Source organism: Giraffa tippelskirchi, chromosome 5, assembly GCF_054371585.1.
Source record: "Giraffa tippelskirchi isolate mGirTip1 chromosome 5, T2T-mGirTip1v1.2.pri, whole genome shotgun sequence".
In the NCBI taxonomy this organism is placed as follows: domain Eukaryota; kingdom Metazoa; phylum Chordata; class Mammalia; order Artiodactyla; family Giraffidae; genus Giraffa; species Giraffa tippelskirchi.
Window position 1 is genome coordinate 111,795,775 of NC_137279.1, and position 20,433 is coordinate 111,816,207.

Sequence of the window (20,433 nt, forward strand, 5' to 3'; positions counted from 1 at the left end):
ATACATGATACTCAGGCTTCCAAGTGATCCTGGGTGACAGGAGTGTGAACTGTGGGATGGGGAGGTGGAGTAGGTGGGAGGAATAGGAGCGATCCCTTCCAACTTCTGTCTTGCGAATTTATGCAGTCGATTCACATGCATTATGTTACTTGATCTGAACAGCCTGCTCCTCCATCCCCAGTCACAGCACTATTACCTGTCAGCTGGAATGAGGGAGGCTTAGGACACACCTAGGAAGGGCGAGAAAAGATGTTAATCAAAGCCAATTCTGAGAAAGTGATTAAAATTTCAAATGTGGTCTACAAGTCTTCTGCTTTGCCAGAATGCCAACGCGATTATTCAATGCAATCCCATTTGTTGAGAGCCAGTCTCTCTCCACCGAGGCTTGCTGAACAGCTCTGACATTTCAGAATCAGAGGCTGCGCTCTCAGCTGGCTGAGCTGGCCTGACAGCTCCCTCTGCATCTCCAGCAATGACTTGCATCTGCCTGGCAGTGCCCTTTGTTTTGAACCTGAGGCTCTTGCACACCTCTGCTAGAGGTCTCAAACACCTCTGTACAGGCACCAGTCAAGATCTGAGGCCTCTCAGAGGCCTAAGGTATACAGAACTCTCAAGAAAGGCTGTTTAAACACAATGGTTTTCCAACATCTGTGTGTATTTCATGCCCTCCAGGGTTGGGGGTGTGCTTGTTAAAAGTTTAGGTGGTCTGTTCCTGATCTGGAGATTCTGAAACCAATTCTGAAAATCTACTTTTTGAAAACAAATTTTATACATGCATCCATTATACATCCATTATACATTATGCATGGCTGAGTCCCTTTGTTGTCCACCTAAACGATCACAACATTATTAATCAGCTAAAAACACATCTTCCTTGGACTTCCCTGGCTGTCCAGTGGTTGAGAATCCACCTGCTAATGCATGGACATAGATTCAATCCTTTGTCTGGGAAGATTCCTCACGCCACCAGGCAACTAAGCCCGTGCGCCACAACTACTGAACTCACATGCTCTAGAGCCCATGCTCTGCAGCAAGAGAAGCCACCACAGGGAGAAGCCTGTGCACTGCAGCTAGAGAAAGCCTGCACATAGCAATGAAGACCCAGCACAGCCAAAATTAAATAACAGATAAAATAAAATGAATTTTTTAAAAGATGCATCTTCCGGTCTACTGGGATATAAACCAAAGCTTGAGAATATTGGTGTTAGGATTCGGAAGTTTAGTGAGAGCATCTAGACTCCCTCTCTCCACTTTCCAGGCTTTTCCTCACACAGGCCTGGGCTCAGTTTCTGACGAGAAATCAAAGGTAACATTGGGAGTCACAGATTAAACCTCATCAAGTTCCCCGTGCACAGCATGACTCAGGCGTGGAGGAAAGGACGACTTTTGTTATTTCACTTTCAATCCCGTTTGCTGTGGCATGTCCTTCTTGCCCCAACATGGCTGTGACAAAAATCACTAAGTGACCCAGGAGCCGTGAAGGCCTCTGCCCCACCGTTTACAGGGACCACTACAGCCACAAGAGGACGGTCTGAGCCTTCTGTATCAAACACAAAGCCCTCACGCACTGTCATCTGTTCACCCACAGCAGCCTCTCTGACCCTGCATTGTCTGCTTGGGCAAAGGAATCTTTGAAAGCCATTTCCAGCCTGGCTCATGATATAGTGCTTTGGAAAGTGCCACCAAGATGAAAAACAGCTCACAAATGGGGAGTCCTCGTTATGTTCAGCACCACAGCCAGCAAGAAGCTGCTGCCAAGCAGGATCAAACTTCTGGGGAATGTTTCTGAAAAGCTGATGGAAACAGGGGCCTCTGTCACACTTCTGTCACACCTCACCCCTACGTGTGGGGAAAGCTCTCTTGGAGTGGATCTTCATCAGTCTCAGAGACACACAAAATCTGTGTCTCCAGCAGCATTGCCATTTTCACTGCAGACTTGAAGCTCTATTCTCTGGTTTCCACTGCAGAAAGGGAAGAGAAACCATCCAGGTTTTTTCTAAAATAATTGAAGCTGGATAATGGTGCTGTCTAAAAAGATGTCTCCCAAATATTTCCATCACCCCCACCCCCGGTCTGAGCCTGAGCTCTGCCTAATTACCTGCATAATATCCTTGGCTCCTGTGCAGGGGTCCAGGTGTCCTCCTTGTCCACTGGAAGCTGAACCATATGTTAGACAGCTCTCTCTGATCTCCCTGGTTCCCCTCTTACCTACACAACTCCATTAGCTTGGGGGCTGACAGTTCTGCTAGGATATTTGTTTTACTTCTGCCAGATTTTTCAGCTAAGTGGTGGGGAGGGAGGGGTTCCCCCATCCAGAGCCAGCTCTAGCCTTCTATGGTTCTGTCCTCCAATCTGTTAGGAAAAGGATCCTAGATGCACTTAGAAAGGGAAGAGATAATGTTTTCTTAGCAGTTGAGCACTGCAGATCAGGTCCTCCTTTCCAGGCTCAAAGCAGAGAATTATTTGTTTCTTTCTCCAAGTAAAACCAAGGTGTCACCGTGAGCAGCAGACAAATCTAGAGAAATGAATTCATACTGTTATTCAGGACCAAGGCAAAAAATATTTAAAGTGTCCATTGGAAACAAACAACAGTTGAACGAAATGACCATCTCTATTGTACAGATGAACTTATTTGTAAAGCAGAAATAGAGACACAGACATAAAGAACAAATATATGGAAATATATGAGTGGGAAAGGTGAGGGTGGGATGAATTGGGAGATTGGGTGATATATATACACTATTAATACTATATAAAAAAAAATAGGTAACTAATGAGAACCTACTGTTCTCAGAGAACTCTACTCAATGCTCTGTGGTGACTTAAACAGGAAGAGAATCCTCAAAAGAGGGGATATATGTACCCATATAGCTGATCACTCTGCTATATAGCAGAAACTAACACAATATTGTAATGCAACTATACTCCAATAAAATTAATTTTTAAAAAATGACTGTCTTTAATTCTCTAGTTATTTTCCCCCTCTACCACCTTTCACCCTCAATTTGAGTTTTCCTGGGGTTTAGGTAAGTTTTCATGAGATAAATGAGATTGAGCATACAGAGATGAGCACAGTGTGGAGGTGTGCACTCATCTAGAGATCACCCAGCCAAACAAACCACCTAGAAAGTTCATGGCAGATTAATTCACCCAGTGAATCAGTGATGGGCAGGATGCAATCACAGTACAGGAAGAGCCAAAAATCTGGAAATTGCCGCAACACTTCCCTCTCTCTCTCTCATCCTTCACATCCAACCCATCATCAATCTTACAGAGTTTGATTCAAATATCTATTAAACCTGCCCTCCTTCTCTCCATTTCTATGGCTAACGCTCTAGTTCAGCGCCACCCCGTCTTGCCTGAATGACTGTAACAGTCTCCTGATTAGGCTACCTGCCCCTCCCAACCTACTTTTCACATAGCATCTTCTGTGCAAATCTCATGCCATTCTCCCAATAAAACCCTTCAATAATGTATTTTTCTCCTGTGTTTCCAGGTGGCTCAGTGACAAAGAAGCCACCTGCCAAAGCAGGAGATGCTGGAGACATGGGTTCAATCTCTGGATCAGGAAGATCCCCTGGAGGAAGAAATAGCAGCCCACTCCAGTATTCTTGCCTAAAAAAAACATGGATAGAGGAGCCAGGCAGGCTGCAGTCATGGGATCACAAAGAGTCGGACATGACTGAGTGTCTGTCTTCCTCATGCCCTACTTTTCTCTGCAAAGTCTTAGATTCTGCATAATCTAGCCCTTGCTTGCTTCTCCTGCCTCAGCTCGGGACTTCTTGTCTCAAACAGTAAGCTCCAGCAAACTAAACTTCTCCTGTGCAAAACAGACCATATGCTCTTTCACTCTATGGGCTTCCCTGGTGGCTCAGACGGTAAAGAATCTGCCTGAAATGCAGGAGACCTGGGTTTGATTCCTGGGTCAGGAAGATCCCCTACAAAAGGGAATGGCTACCCACTCCAGTATGGCTCAGCAGGTAAAGAGTCAAACTGCAATGCAGGAAACACAGGAGATATGGGTTTGATCCCTGGGTCGGGACGAGCCCCTGGAGGAGGAAATGGCAACGCACTCTAGTATTTTTGCCTGAAAAATCCCATGAACAGAGGAGTCTGGAAGGCTACAGTCCAAAGGGTCACAAAGAATCAGACGCAGCTAAGCATGCACTATTTTTCTTTCTCTCTGGGGCCACCATGTGTGCTGTTTTCTCTGCTTGAAACAACCTTTTTCATACTCCTAATTCCCTTAAATTAGTTATTTGCTGCTTGAAGTTCAGGTCTCAAATAAAACGCCACTTCCTCTAGGGAGACTTTACTAACCTTCAGGGTGGCTGGGCAGTCTCTCCTCCGTGCTCCTTTAGCACCTGATGCAGCCCCACTTCTATTCCCCAAGAGAGCAGGGTCCATGGCTCTCAGGATCACCATGGTATCCTTAGCCCTGGCCTCAATAAAGATTCTTTAATAAATAAATTTCTGTGTGGCTGATTTTTTTCCTGCCTATTGCTGGAAAGATTACGACTAGAGCTCATTTCTGTCCCAACACCTTAAAAATTTTCCTCTTCCTTAATGGGATTCAAGACAAACTCATATCTTTTTCTCTCCTTTCCTCTTTTTCCCTAAGGCCTGCCTGTCAAAAGGATCTCCCTCGTTGCATTTTGGTGGAAATTTTTGTTAGTACCTTCTCTATACTAGTTTACCCCTTGAGCTATGCTCAGTCCAATTCAATCTCCTGAAATCAATGTATAATATCTCAAGATCATAGCGTTCTTGTCGGCACCACTTATTTGGCAATCAATCAAATGCTGCCTTGTGATAGTTCTTCTGCTCCTGTTTTAAATTGTTCTTATTATTACTCAACATTTCACAGCTTTATAGCATGTCTCCTGACAATACTGTTAAGTCCCTTTAGAACTCAACTATCCTTGAGTCCCCTCACCACTTCCCCACAGGAAATCAAGCACATCTAACAAGGAAAGATATAATTAAATATCAAATGAATAAATGAGTGTTAGGTACTCAATGCAGATTAGATCTGTTTATTTTTTGGACAGTGTTGAAAGAGTTCACAATTAGCCTGAATTTAAATATGTCTAAAGGCAATGGTTCAGTGGTAAAGAATACACCCACGTGCAGAAGACATGGGTTCAATTCCTGTGTCAATAAGATCCCCTGGAGGAGAAAATGGCAACTCACTCCATTATTCTTGCCTGGGAAATCCCATGGACAGAGAAGCCTGGTGAGCTATAGTCCAAAGAGTTGCAAAGAGTCAGACACAACTGAGCACAACACACACACACAAAGGCAAATAACTAAAACCCTAAATATATACATATAATGACTTGGCTTTAAGGAAGGAGGCAAGACTTACACAGAATAAATTAAGCCAAATAGAACCAAGGCACTCACAATTAATTCTGCTGTTTCTATTAGCACCCATGAGAGAAAGAGCATCTCCGTAGCTGGGAGGGGATGGTTCCTATAAGGAGATGTCTCCCAAAGACCCTCAAACCTCTAGTGATCCTAGGAGAGCTGCTGAGCGAAACAGCTAAGATTCTGAGGCTTTTGTCTTAATTTTGCCTTGGTCCTCTATCAAACAATGGGAGGAATTCTGGGTTTGGGGTAAAGATACTTCAATTTTATTTTCAAGATCAGTTACAGTTTACATTGTTTTGTTGGCCAAGATATTTAATGGATCTGAGCCATAGTCTTATATGTTTATAAGGATTCTAATGCTTAGTCTCGGAGAAGGCAATGGCACCCCACTCCAGTACTCTTGCCTGGAAAATCCCATGGATGGAGGAGCCTGGTAGGCTACAGTCCATGGGGTCACTAAGAGTCGGACACGACTGAGCGACGTCACTTTCACTTTTCCCTTTCATGTACTGGAGAAGGAAATGGCAACCCACTCCAGTATTCTTGCCTGGAGAATCCCGGGGACGACGGAGCCTGGTGGGCTGCCGTCTATGGGGTCGCACAGAGTCGGACACGACTGAAGAGACTTAGCAGCAGCAATGCTTAGTCTGTCTATCTCATATGCATGTTATGATGATCAACTAGAGTTGGTTAGGATGACACTTTAGAGGAGTTTAAAGAAAAACATTTGCGAAATAGTGACATCATTATCTCAGATCCATTGGCAAACTTTCTTGGGCTTTGGCTTCTCACCCCACCCACAACCCTCAATCCAGCAACAGAGGAGTGATGGAATCAAGTATTTGTTAAAGTTTTCATGTGATTTACCATTGTAAATAATTTCTTACTGAGAAAAGAATGTAGAGGAAAATGGAATCCTCCCCAGTCAATGGTCTTCTGTCTAGATCTTTTCCCTAGATAATCAAGTGTGAACTGTTTATTTTCATTGCCAAAAGAATCTCTAGCGTGCCCACCAGTGCCAATATTGTACTAGATGTATTGTACTAGATTGTATTGAGATAAGATAAATAAACCCTAATAGAACTCATTATGTGGTAGAGAAAATCCATAAACATGTCAACCTGATTCACCTGAATGTGCATTACAGCATGGTAGCTGCAAGGTGAAAGGAAGAGAGAACAGAGCGTGGATTTAGAGTTAGACCTGATTTTAATAATTTCAATATACGTAATAAGAGCCATTCTTGAAATAGGCATGTGCCATGTCAGAGGCATGAAGGAGCCTGGGGAGCTAAGAATGACTATTCATGCCACTCTCAGACATCTGGGGCACTTCAGTATTGATCATACCATCCCCTTCCCAATGAAAGTAGTACAGAGAGCTATGTCTCATCACTCCCCCTCAACCCACCACCACATCTCATAGATAATAGGCACTTCCAGGGCAAGGGGACCAATCTATTGGCTGTTTTCAATACTAAGGACAGGGGCACATCCTCTTCTCCAGCTCCAGAGGTTGACCATGATTTGGGGACTGAATTTTAAGACTACACCAGTCAGTTTAACCTAAAGTTTATTGTACTGGTGTTCTTTCTTTGCTAAGCTGAATAGTCATATACCTGAAGCACTGGATAATATTGATTCTGTGTGGCTTTACCAACCTGGATCCTGAGATACAGGAGCTAAGTGCTTAGTGGCAATTGCCAACTATTGTTGTTGTTGTTCAGTTGCTAAGTCACATCTGACTCTGCAACCCCATGGACTACAGCATGCCAGGCTTCCCTGTCTTTCACTATTTCCTGGAGTTTGCTCAGATTCATCTCCACTGAGTTAGTGATGCTATTTAATCATCTCATCCTCTGCCACCTCTTTCTCCTCCTGCCCTCAATCTTTCCCAGCATCGGAGTCTTTTCCAGTGAGTCGGCGCTTTGCATCAGGTAGCCAAAGTATTGGAGCTTCAGCATCAGTCCAATGAATATTCAGGATTGATTTCCTTTAGGATTAACTGGTTTGATCTCCTTGCTGTCCAGGGGACTCTCAAGAGTCTTCTCCAGCACTACAAATCAAAAGCATCAATTTTGGGGGGCTCAGCCTTCTTTATGGTTCAACTCTCATATCCATACATGACTACTAGAAAAACAATAGCTCTGACTATACAGACTTTTGTTGGCAAAGTGATGTCTCTGCTTTTTAATATGTTGTCTAGGTTTGTCATGGCTTCCTCTCAAAGAGCAAGCATCTTCTGATTTCATGGCTACAGTCACCATCTGCAGTAATTTTGGAGCCCAAGAAAATAAAATCTGTCACTATTTCCACTTTTTCCCCATCTGTTTGCCATGAAGTGATGGGACCAGATGCCATGATCTCCATTTTTTGGATGTTGAGTTTTAAAGCCAGCCTTTTCACTCTCCAGTTCCTCTTTACTTTCTGCCATTAAAATGGTATCATCTACATATCTGAGGTTCTTGATATTTCTCCCAGCAATCTTGATTCTAGCTTGGGATACATCCAGCCCAGCATTTTGCATGATGCACTCTACACAGAAGTTAAACAAGCAGGGTGACAATATATAGACATGACTCATTTTTGAACCAGTCCATTGTTCCATGTCCAACTCTAACTGTTGCTTCTTGACCTGTATACAGATTTCTCAGGAGGCAGGTAAGGTAGTCCGGTATGCCCATCTCTTTAAAATTTTTCCATGGTTTGTTGTGATCCACACAGTCAAAGGCTTTGGCTTAGTCAATGAAGCAGAAGTAGATGTTTCTCTGGAATTCTCTTGCTTTTTCTATGATCCAAAAAGTGTTGGCAATTTGATCTCTGATTCCTCTGCCTTTTATAAACCCAGTTTGTACATTTGGAATTTCTTGGTTCACATATTGCCAACTTTAGGACAGGCATTCTTGCTCACCTACAGCCTGGCTGCCTGGTCCTATGCCTGCTATTTAAAATCCATCTGCCTGTCTCAAATATTTCCTTTCCATGCCATGGTTTATTATTTTCTGTTCTGCTTTACAAATCACATTTCCAGAGGCTAATCCAGACAAATCCTATCAACACAGTAAAACTTAATTTATCCCTGATGCCACAGGAAAGATTAGATACCTGGATTATAACTAGACTGACTAGGTAAGGATTAATCAGTAAAGTCAGCAGAGCACAATGAGAGAGAACATATGTCCAGTGAGCACTCTTCCATGACAGGTTTTGTAATAGACTATGAGCTTCTTGAGGATAGGAACTAAATTTTTTTACTACTATGTTTCCAATATCTGGCACATGGTAGTCATTTATTAAGTGACTATTAAACAAATGAATATTTTACTGACTGAGCCACTAGGGAAGCCCTAGGTATGGGTAGACTAACCAGGATCTTCCTGACACAGGAATCGAACTGGGGTCTCCTGCATCGTAGGCAGATTCTTTACCAGCTGAGCTACCAGGGAAACCTGTAATATGTATCTAGGAGTCCTATATAAATTTGATTTTATTTGAATAAGATGTGGCCTTACCTTCAAGGAGCTTACAGTCTAATAAAACAAACAGAGTAAAAAACAAGATATAAGCTACAGAGCTATGCACAGGCTTTATGGAGGAGAATAGTACAAAACCCAGAGTGGGTATACAAGGTTTATTAACTGGTCTTCATTATATCAATGTATAAGTTGATCATTCGCAGAACACAAACCATTCATGATTCACTGTATCCCCAGAGGAATAAGAGAACTTCTTTTCCTCCAGACCAATATAGCTGGCAAGTTTTCTTCAGCTCTCAGCATATTCTTGTCCTGGGTTATCAAGATTGACCAGACAGAGAAAAGTCTCTGGTTTGGCTTCCTTATCCTGTGCCAGGACTACTGTTCTGGTTTCAAGAGTCTTGCTCCTAGATTCTGCCCGTTGATGTGATCCAGGCATCAGGAGATTCACATTCTGGTTCCAGCTCTGCCAGTACTTTCTGTGTGTCCTTGAACAAAGCAGTCTCCTCTCCATCTTTCCTGCCCATTTCCCATTACTCCCTAGGTGCTCTGTGAACCACAAAAACAAGGCTAGCTATCCTCTGATCATGTTTCATGTTTCCCACTTCAATTTCCTGCTCATGTGGGTCCTCACATCTGCAGGAGGCTCCCTCATTTTGCGAGCTCCACTTATAGGGATCCAGACCAGACTTCCAAGCTCGCTGAACAAAATTTTGAACTTTCCTTGCTTCCCTTATGGCCCTAGCTCTCTGTTCCCCTTACACAGTGATTCTCAACCTTGATTGCCCATTAGAATCACATGTTGTTGTTGTTGTTGTTGTTCAGTCACTAAATTGTCATGTCCTACTCTTTGCAACTCCATGGACTGCAGCACGGCAGGCTGCAGTCCACTATCTCCAAGAGTTTGCTCAAACTCATGTCCATTGAGTCGGTGATGCTATTTAACCATTTCATACTCTGCTGCACTCTTCTCCTTTTGCCTTCTATCTTTCCCAGCATCAGAATCTTTTCCAATGAGCTGGCTCTTCACATCAGGTGACCAAAAGAATCACATGAGAAGATTATAAAAGCACCAATGCCTTGACCTCACCCCAGACCAATTAAAGCTGCACTTCTGATGGTGGAGTAAGTATAGTACTACAGCATCTTAGGTGACTGTAATGTGCACCTGGGGTTAAAAACATTGCTACCCTGCTATAGCTTCATTTCCTCCTGTAGTGTTTGACACCAAGTCATAAGTTTTTGGTGGCACAGATTGTCCACTCATTTTCTGACTCTAGGACAATGCCTTACCCACAGTAGGTGTTCCTTCCTCACTCTCAGGAGAAAAGATGAATGGAGAATTCACCTAGTTCTGAATCCATGCCCCCAATGTCATCAAAATTCCATCCTCACTTCTAATAGGCCTTGGTTTTCTCTTCGCAAAGTAAGAGAGTTCTACATAGCCAGGGCTTCTTTTTGCTCTAGGACTCAAGAATTATTATTGCATGAGAGATAATAAGCCTTGGGATCAACTAGGGGAGGAAAAAAGGACAGTTTTTTTCTTCCTCTTCCAAAAAACTCTTTGCCCTCATCCTATCGAGATGCTGTGTACCACACACAGCCCAGCACTCTAACACCTTGCCTGACTGTGGGAGGTGTGAGAGGAGCTTGAACTTCTGCAGAGCTATTTTGGTGCTGCCCAGAGGGCACATGAACTTGAGAACAAAGTGTATGAGGCTGAAATGAAACCCACATTGTGGCTTTTCCCCGAAACCCAGGCAGAAACAGGGCAGGGCTTCTTCTCCAACCAATTACATCAACTATAGGAGCATTTTGACAGCAAGAGCTATGACCTCTTTTCTCTTAAAGCCAGATCTAGCCTCCAAAGAGAAAGGCAGAATCATAACAATAAGTTAATTTAAGGCTAAAGAATCCTCAAAGTCCTCTGGTGGACGGGGGAGGAAGGAAATGCTTCATGTATTTATTGTTGTGATTTGGTTTTGTTTTTTCATCATGCACAAGATTATTTGTCTGTATATTTTATTGTGGCCAAGCTTGCACCTTATATGGACTTCCCTGGTGGCTCAGACAGTAAAGCATCTGCTACAACGTGGGAGACCCAGGTTCCACCCCTGGGTTGGGAAGATCCTCTGGAGAAGGAAACGGCAACCCACTCCAGTACTCCTGCCTGGAAAATCCCATGGACGAGGAGCCTGGTAGGCTACAGTCCATGGGGTCGCAAAGAGTCAGACATGACTGAGCGACTTCACTTTGCACCTTATTGCAAATTATCTTATCTTCCTCAGAATGTTATGCCAGTTCCACACCACCAGGAGTTGATTTATTCTTTTTTTCTACATGTATATCATATATATGTGTATTTTTCTCTCTTTGCCACAACATAGTAATGCTTACGTATGACTATGTTGTATCAGTCCTAGGGCTGCCATAACAACATACCACAAACCAGGTGGCTTAGACCAACAGAAATGTATTGTCTCTCAGTCCTGGAGGCCGGAAGTCCAAAATTAAGGTGTTAGCTGGGCCATGCGCCCTCTGAAGGCTGTAGGGAAGGATCTGTTTCAGCTTCTATCTTAGCTCTGATAGCCTCAGGTTGTTCCTTTGCTTATAGAGACATCATTCCAAACCTCCATCTGTACATATTTCCCCTGTGTCTTTATATCATCCTCCCTTTGGGCATGTCTTTCCCTGTATCCAAACGTCCCCTTTTAATAAGAACATGAGTCATATTGCATTGAGGCTTTACCCTTTTGTTGTTGTTGTTTAGTCTCTCAGTCGTCTCCGATTATTTGCAACCCCATGGACTAGAGTCCACCAGGTTCCTCTATCCACTGGATTTCCCAGGCAAGGATACTGGAGTGGGTTGCTGTTTCCTCCTCCAGGGGATCTTCCCGACACAGGAATCAAACCCATGTCTCTTGAACTGGCAGGCAGATTCTCATTTTAATTTGATTACCTCTGTAAAGACCATATTTCCAAGTAAAATCACATTCTGAGGTAGTTAGGGTTAGGACTCCAGCATATGTTTTGTTTGAAAACCCATTTCACCCAATAATAACATATGTCAATACTCCATTTTTGTTATGTTAGTATAGAAATGACCAAAATGCTTTAAGTAGTTGGCTGAATAATAAGTCCAAAGTTCTTTTCCTTCTATGCATTTGTGTCATTGCTAGTAAACATGCAACCAATTCTGCTCCTTGGGACCAACCACGGTATTATTGAATATCTGGATCCCAGGGGGCCTGAGAGACCATCTGTCCCAACCACTTACCTGTGGCTTAAGTCTCCCCCAGAACAACGAAGACCCATGGCCATTTAGGCTCTGCTCACATACATCCGTGCCAGGGAACTTGTTGGGGTCTATTCCTTCTATGATCAGTTCTGCCTGTGAAAAGTGCTTCCTTAACACTGAACCCAAATCTCTCATTTTCGACCACAAAGAATCAAATCCCTAATCTTGGGCTAAACAGAGGGCTTCAGATATTTCAAGGGTTGAGAGGGTGGTCATGTGTCCCATTTGTTCTCTACCCTAGACTCAAACGGCCTCAATTTCTTCCACCCAGACCACACACAAGACGGAGGTATGATTTGTGCAGAGCAGAGTAGAACAGTTACATCCTGTTATATTTCTACAACTGAAGCCTGAAATTACATTAACTCTCATAGCAGGCATCCCTCTAGCTCCAATTTCTGTGTGTTACACAGTGAACTTAAGTGAACTTTAAGTTCACTTCCTGTTTAGAGTCCACATGACCAATGATGTAGCAAGATCAAGTTATGCATTCAAAGTTGACTAATCCCAATAAAGCCTTTCTTTAGGGGCTTTCATTATCTTCCCTAATCCTCACAGATAATCTGGGTGGTACAATAGATTTTCTGTCCTACTTTACTGATAAGAAAACCCACTCCAGTAGCTCAGCAGGTAAAGAGTCCACCTGCAATGCAGAATACACAGGAGACACAGGTTCGATCCCTGGGTCAGGAAGATCCCCGGAGGAGGAAATGGCAACCCACTGCATCATTCTTGCCTGAAGAATTTCATGGACAGAGGATCCTGGTGGGCTACAGTCCAAAGGGTCACAAAGAGTTGGACATGACTGAGCAACTTAGCATGCACTGAAAAGAAACCCAAGGATACTATTTGTCACAGGTCTGTTGGGGTCAGAGCCCAGAATCAAGCATGTCTTTTGTGTCTAAGCTGTTGGAAAAGGCAGTCTCATGCACTCTATCTTTCAACCCCTGCACACCTGCATAAGGGTAGATCTTGGGCCTGAAACAATTTCTTTTTTTTTCCCCGATTTTTTTGGCTACACCGTGAGTTATATGAGAGCCTAGTTCCCTGACTAGGGGTTGAACCTGCAGCCCCTGCAGTGGTAGCACAGAATCTTAATTACTGGACCACCAGGGAAGTCTTTGGAACACTTTCTTACCTTGAGATAAAGAGTCCCAGCAGCCTGTGCTAGACTTGTCACATTGTGTAGGAATACCTTTCTCTGTTTCAGATTCAAGCAAGACTTTGTATTGCTGAGCCATGTGTATCAGATGGCACCTGGACAATCCCAGTGCTACATCTGTCCTCAGCAAGGAGCGAATAGGGTCCTCCTGTCACACCACAAGAGGGCCATTGCCCTGTGTTGGCTGCCGGGAAGGACCCACTGGCCATGGGAGACCAGTGTCCACTACTGAAGCTGATCTTGCTGTGTCTCTTCTCTTTGTAAGTAAAACTTTGTTCCATCCAGAGCTTGATTGTGCTGTACTTTCCTTGTGGGCAGAAGTGCTCTCATTTCTACTCCTGATAATAGGCAACAGATGCCACTGGCTCAACGCAAGCCAAGTGAACTTTCTATTATGCTGCGTCACTGCATCAAAATTACTATTTATAAGCCCCAGTTGTGGTGGCAATGGGTAGGGCACTGTCCAAAACAAGTCAGTCCTTTTGGAGCTTTAGCTCTGGCCGAAATGCTTAAGTAAGAAATATAGGCAAATGACTGTTGATTTTGTATAAATAATTCAGGTGCAATGTGATTTTTATCTTTCAAATTGATCTTACCTATTGGCTTGATTCAATACATAGTGTCAACATCTGGAAACTTAAGATGCTAATCCACTTTGCAGTGATGTGAGCATTTCTGGCCATCTACTCCTCCTGTGCTTGTGTTCTATTTGTATTTCATCTCCATGAGTCTGTATTGTGTGCAGCTTGCAGGCCTTTGGGAAATAGATATGAGACATGAATGATTTATTGTCATCACTATTTGAGTTTTCAAATACTATGGACACTGTATTCAGTTCTTTCTAAATAAAAATTCATTTAATCCTCAGCAACAATTCTGTGAAGTAGGTACTATTACCCTCATTGAAATTATGAGGAATTGAGACTTAATGAAGTTAAACAAATGAACTTAATTAATTAAATTATGGCACATCATTATGCTATTTACCAGTAAAAGAAAGAGATATCTTTACGTACTGACACAGAAAGATATTTAGAATACAGTAATAGGAAAAAAAAAAAACAACTGAACAGTAATAATAATATAGATGGGAAAAGGAGAAGAGAGTGTCAGAGGATGTGATGGCTGGATGGCATCACCGATGCAGTGGACTTGGACTTGGGAAAACTCCAGGAGATGGTGAGGGGCAGGGAGGCCTGGCATGCTAGAGTCTATGGGGTCACAAAGAGTCAGACATGACTGGGCAACTGAACAACAACATAATGATTTGAGAAAAAATATTTTTATTACAATATTCATTAAAAAATAATGAAAGAATATGTATCAAGGCTTCAACAGTGGTTATTCTGGGGTGATCAATATTTTAGGTAGTGAACTTTTATTTTTTATGTTCAATATTTCTGTCATTTGTAATTTATTTTATTTATTGGGTGTTTTTTTTAATGGATGTAGTCACATAAAAATTTGGCTTAAATAAGTTGCCCACCCAGCTATTAAGTGGTATACTGAAACTTAGGTTTGACTGTCTCTGAAACCTGAACTCTTAATCATAATGATGATTGATAAACACCATTAAGTTATAGCACTAATGCACATTTTTCTGAATTGAGCCTCCTTGGAAAGAACAAGAAGCCGTGGATTAGTTTCTCTCCACTTTGATCAATTTGGGACAAGCAAGCTTATGGACAGGGCAGTGTTGAATTTTCCTGGAAATATGGGCTGGTATCTGAATTCAAAAGACAGTCAAAATCAGCGCTCTAGATCCCCATAAAGACCATGATCTTCACATTCTTCCCATTCCTCTCAATGCTGGGAGAAATCCAAGAAAAAAATTCAGTGAAATCAGGTCAGGGTCCTTTGGGTCATTTGACATAATAAATCAGCCTGGAGGAAGAGATTCCCCAGCCAAAGGGAAAGTATAAATGCTGCTGAAAATTCACAAACTTTCCATCTTCACTGTGTCTCCCCCAGGCCCTTTGTGATAACAATAAATAACACTAGTTCCCCTTACCTGGAGGGGCCCACCTCCCTGCAGATGCCTGACATCCCCTCTATGGGGACATGGCTTTTCCAGGATCTTCTTCAGGTCTTCAGGATGGCCGAACCTTCCCAGGCATCACCATATGAAGTACAGTCCACAGGCCAGCAACATCCACATCAACTGGGACGGGGATGGATCACAAGTCCAAATCTAGCCTTCCATTTTTGTCAACAACTGCACATTTTTGTCAATAAAGTTGTATTGGCACACAGCCACACCCATTGGTTTAGTATGTTAAGAGACACAAGTTCAATCCCTGGGTCGGGAAGATCCCTCCGAGTAGCAAATGATGACCCACTCCAGTATTCTTGCCTGAAGAATCCCGTGGACAGAGGAGCCTGGAAGGCTGTAGTCTATGGGGTCACAAAGAGTCGGACACTACTGAAGTGACTTAGCACACACACAAGGTTGCTTTTGTGCTGGCTACTGCAGAGGAGGTGAGCGTTAAGACAGGGACCCCATGGCCTGCAAAGCTGAAAATATTGCTATATGGTCCTTATACACAGAAAACTCATGCCGAGCCTTGGCTTAGGAGCTTACTAGAAATGAAGAACTTCAGGCCCCACTCCTGATTCCCAGTAATTCCTAAATACATTCAAGTTTGAAAACCAGTAGCACTGCCTTGGAGCTCACTCAGCCATTGCACTGCTTCCATGTCATCGTTAGAAGGTGTTGAGCCTGAAAAGGATGTTCTGAGAGTTTAGGAGCCTAATGACACCCTAAAGCCCCAAAGCAGATAAACACATGTATCAATAAGAGTTGGAGGAAAGGCACTGACCAAAGGCTACAGGGTTGAGCTGACCTTTAAGAACAATTAAGATTCTCAAACAGTCGTATCCAGACTGAAAAAAGCAGAAACTGTGAGATCCATTAAGGATTGGGGGGTGGGGGGATTCTTCATTGCCTAAATCTTTTTGCAGAGGGGATCAAACCAGTCAATCCTAAAGGAAATCAACCCTGAATGTTCATTGGAAGAACTGATGTTAAAGCTGAAGCTCCAATACTTTGGCTACCTGATGCGAAGAGCCGACTCATTGGAAATGACCCAGATGCTGGGAAATATTGAAGGCAGGAGGAAAAGGGGATGACAGAAGACGAGAGGGTTGGGTGGCATCACCAACTCAATGGACATGAGTTTGAGTAAACTCTGGGAGATGGTGAAGGACAGGGAAGCCTGGCATTTTGTGGTCCATGGGGTTGCAAAGAGTCAGACACAACTGAGCAACTGAACAACAACAAAATCTTTTTGGTTTTGAGAATCTTGATAGTGAAAGTGAAACTGGGTGACTAATATAATCACTTTCAAGATTTTCAAAACCAAAAAGGTTTAGATAAAGAAGAATCTCCCACCCCCAATCCACCCCCAATCCTTCCTTAATGGATCTCACAGCTCCTGCTTTTTTCAGTCTGGATACGACTGTTCTCTCCTCTTACCTTAGAAAGAGGCTTCGTTCCACTCTTCAGAGGCTGCTAGGAGCTCCGTTTGCAGGATGAGGAAAGCCAACCCTGGGGGGATGCATACAGGCTTCCAGCAGCCTCCCTGGATGATGGGTCAGAGTTGGAGTCATCACGTATGATGGTTCAGCATGTCAGGGTCAGAGGCCCATCGCCTTCTCCATCTGTCTTAGCGCCCTTCTACATTTTGGTGCCTGACCCAAGGGGTTGCTCTTGAAGGGCTGAGGGAACAATAAGGCCTCAGCTGGAGGACATGGGGAGGCTCACTGGGAGGTGTGTCCGAGGGTCACCAAGCCAAGCATTTTTAAGGAAGGCTCACCTTGGCATATGCGCTCCCAGTGGCACCTCCAGGTTGGACTTTCCCTGTCCTGCCTAGGGAACTCCTAGGGATCTCTGATAAGTAAAACAGAGCCATTTTCCTAAGACAGGTTTCATTAGTGGCTTAGATGGTAAAGAATCTGCCTGCAGTGCAGGAGACCAGGGTTCAATCCCTGGGTCAGTAAGATCCCCTGGAGAAGGGAATGGCAACCCACTCCAGTATCCTTGCCTGGAGAATTTCATGGACAGAGGAGCCTGGTGGGCTATAGTCTATGGGGGTCGCAAAGAGTCGGATACGACTGACTGAGCAACTAATACTTCCACTTTCACTTTCCTAACATGGTTCTCTCCCCTTAAACAATCACATCCAGACTGAAAAAACCAGAGGTCACTTAAGAAGGAGGATCCTCAGATACTCAGACTCCGGCCCAGATTCCCACATCCTGGATAGAACCCTAGCTACCTAGACTCTGTGTATGCCATGTCCCAACCCCACACTGATGGCCTCCACCCTCTTCAGGCACCCAATTCCTTCGTGGCTTTGCCCTTCAGTTCAGATGTGCCCCATTGCCCATCTGGGCATGAGGTGGCTCTTTCTGACTATGATGTCACTTCCCTCCATCCAATGCACTCTCCCTGGGTCTGGGGGATTCTACCCCTGGCTCAGCAGGTCTTAGAGACCTGGCCCCCCTCACATGGGCACCAGCTTTTGTGGTGTTCTCACCACCCCCAGAGAGTTACCTCCATTCCCAGTTCTGAATGCCTTGGCCCATAACTTCTCTCCTGTGGGATTGCCCATCACTGGCCTAGTCAAGAGGAATGTCAGAAACAGCACAGCTCCCTTCCTGGAAGCCTGAATGCCCTTTAGAAGCCTTGGGAGATACATGCAGAGCTCCAGGGAGGGTTTTTCATGAAAATGACCAAATTGTCCTGTTCTTTCAGATATTTGGGGACTGAAGAGCTCCTTAGCTGATGTCTCCTCATAATTCCAGGTTGCTGGCAGCTGCTGGTCAGTTTGTGGGTTCAGAGCAGGACACTTCTGTCCTTTTTCTCACTTCTACTCTTCTCTGGCCTCTGACAAATTATCTTAACTCTAGAAAAGTACACTCCTGGTCAGCAGTTATGTGTGCTTAGCTGTGTGCATCCTGCTAATTACTTGCAGCAAAATGCTCTCATGCAAGCATTTCAGCTGCTCCACTGTTAATTTGGACTTCTGCCTCCTTGGGAGTAATTCTTGAGTCCTCTCTTCTTTTACTGACTATCTTCTCAGGCCCTCCTTTTCTTCTGCAGCTTCTACTTCTTCCTGTCAAGACCTTCAGGTGGAGCTGTGGCCTGGATGTGGGGATGCCTAAGTGGAGCCTGGTGGGATGACAAGATTCCCATGGGAAGGGGAGGTGAGAGCCAGGTTCAGGGAGGACTTCAGGGGAACTGCAGGCAAGGAGAGAATGGGATCCCCTCTCTTCTCTTAGCTCCAAGCATATCTAGCCCTGATTTGTAGACAAAAAAAATAAAATAAAATAAAATAACAATAAGAACATAAATACCTGAGTTTAAGAACTAGCTTTACACTTCTTCTTCTTCTTTTTCTGGCCACACTGTGCAGCTTGTGGGATTTTAGTTTCCTGACCAGGAATCAAACCCAGGTCTTGGCAGTGGCAGTGCAGGTTCCTGACCACTGAACCACCAGGGAATTCCCTGCACTTATTCTTTGTTTGATTCGGGGAATATTAATTACTCTCTGCAAGGATAATATCCCAAAAAAGGGAATAATAGCAACTACCCTATAAGATTGTTGTAGGAGTTAAATGAGGAGGCATATAAAACATCCAGCAGTGTTTAGCCCCTAGAAATCCTAAAGGAGCATTTTGTCCCGGGGATTCCTTCTCTGCTCTTTTCCAGTGCTTTCCCCAGCCTTTAGTCCCCTCAAAGAAAGGGATGGTTGAATACATTTATCCCAGGACCCTCAATTTTCTCATCCCAACTTGACTTCTGGGTTGGTTAAGGAGTGGGAAGAAGGAAGCTATGGGAAGCAGCAAGTGGCTGGTAGGTGACTAATACTAAGTCATTTACTGAGGGCTGTTATTAATCCTCACAGCGACTCCAACAGTTAAAAAGTCAAGGACGCTGCAGTTTTGCCAAGTAAGCAACTTGCCCCATACCACACAGCCAAGCCTTCATTTGAATCTGGCCTGACTCCAAAGCCCAATGGCTTTTTCATTGTATCTTAATGCAGCCTATGAAGATGGGGAAATAAGTCAGAGAGAGGCTTAGAGGAGATAGGGAGTGAGCATGCCGAGAGAAGAAATGTGAAAATGGGTAGGATGGAGGAGGACGGGGAGAATTTAGGGAGGAAAGACTGCAGGTGAATGGGGACCCCCAGGCTGTTCCTGCACCTTGTGGTCAGAGTTGCAGGGAAGCAGAGAGGTTGTTGCACACACCCCCCCCAGGCTCCCCAGCACGGCTGCTGCACGTGAGGTGATTGAAGGCTCTCGGTGCCCTGTGGCTCCTGGGTACAGAGTAGCCATGCAAAAGAAATGTGGGACACCTCTTTAGTCCCTCCCAGAAAGAGATGGGAGAAACAACCCATAGGGGAAGGGAGGTGGCAGGAGAGGGCAGGCCAAGCTGACACCTTGAGGAAGTAAAATGGAGAAATCTTAAAACTTTTCTGTTATCGCTGCTCTTCTTTAGGGATAAGTCTGAAGAGCTTCTCCTGTATTTCCTGCTTTTCTTCTCAGCCCCTTGTTGCAGAATCTTCTGGCCACCATCGAGCTCTCTTGTCTAAAGCCAGAAAAGGGAAGAATAGCCACAGAGAGCCACACCCAGCCTGGACTGCTACTTCTTACCTGACATCCTCAGTTCAAACCAGCAGGAGCCTCCTACCTGAACCTCTCCTAACCCCAGGGCAGACTTAGTCTGCCCCCATCTGGGCACCCACTGTGCTCAGTTTGCATCTCAGTCACTCAGTCTCTTACACTGTGTATTTGTTCTCAGGTTTTCTCTACTAGACTCTGAGCATCTTGAGGGCAGAGGCTGTGTTCTGTTTATGAACTCCCAGTACAGTGTCAGGTTCAGAGGAAAAGCTCAGTAAGTGAATTTAGAAATGGCATTTACTGATCAGTAAGTGAATTTAGAAATGGCATTTACTGATCACCTGCTTAGGACCAGGCACAGTGGATGCAGAAATGGAGACCGCGGACTAATTTCAATTGCTCATGGTCCAGAAGCAACAGTTAGAACCAGACATGGAACAACGGACTGGTTCAAAATTGGGACATGAATATGTCAAGGTTAAAAGAAAAGCTATGACAAAC

General features: G+C 44.1%; 1 long non-coding RNA gene across 1 annotated transcript; it reads right to left on the reverse strand.

Moving 5' to 3' along the window:
• Positions 1–266: 266 nt before the first annotated feature.
• On the reverse strand, positions 267–17,673 carry LOC145506108 (uncharacterized). The gene is made up of 6 exons (XR_014053550.1): positions 17,124–17,673; positions 16,784–17,025; positions 15,320–15,469; positions 13,285–14,062; positions 2,099–2,515; positions 267–1,961 (listed from the first exon to the last, which is right to left on the reverse strand). It is a non-coding gene; the product is annotated as an uncharacterized LOC145506108 (long non-coding RNA).
• Between the last annotated feature and the right edge of the window lie 2,760 nt (positions 17,674–20,433).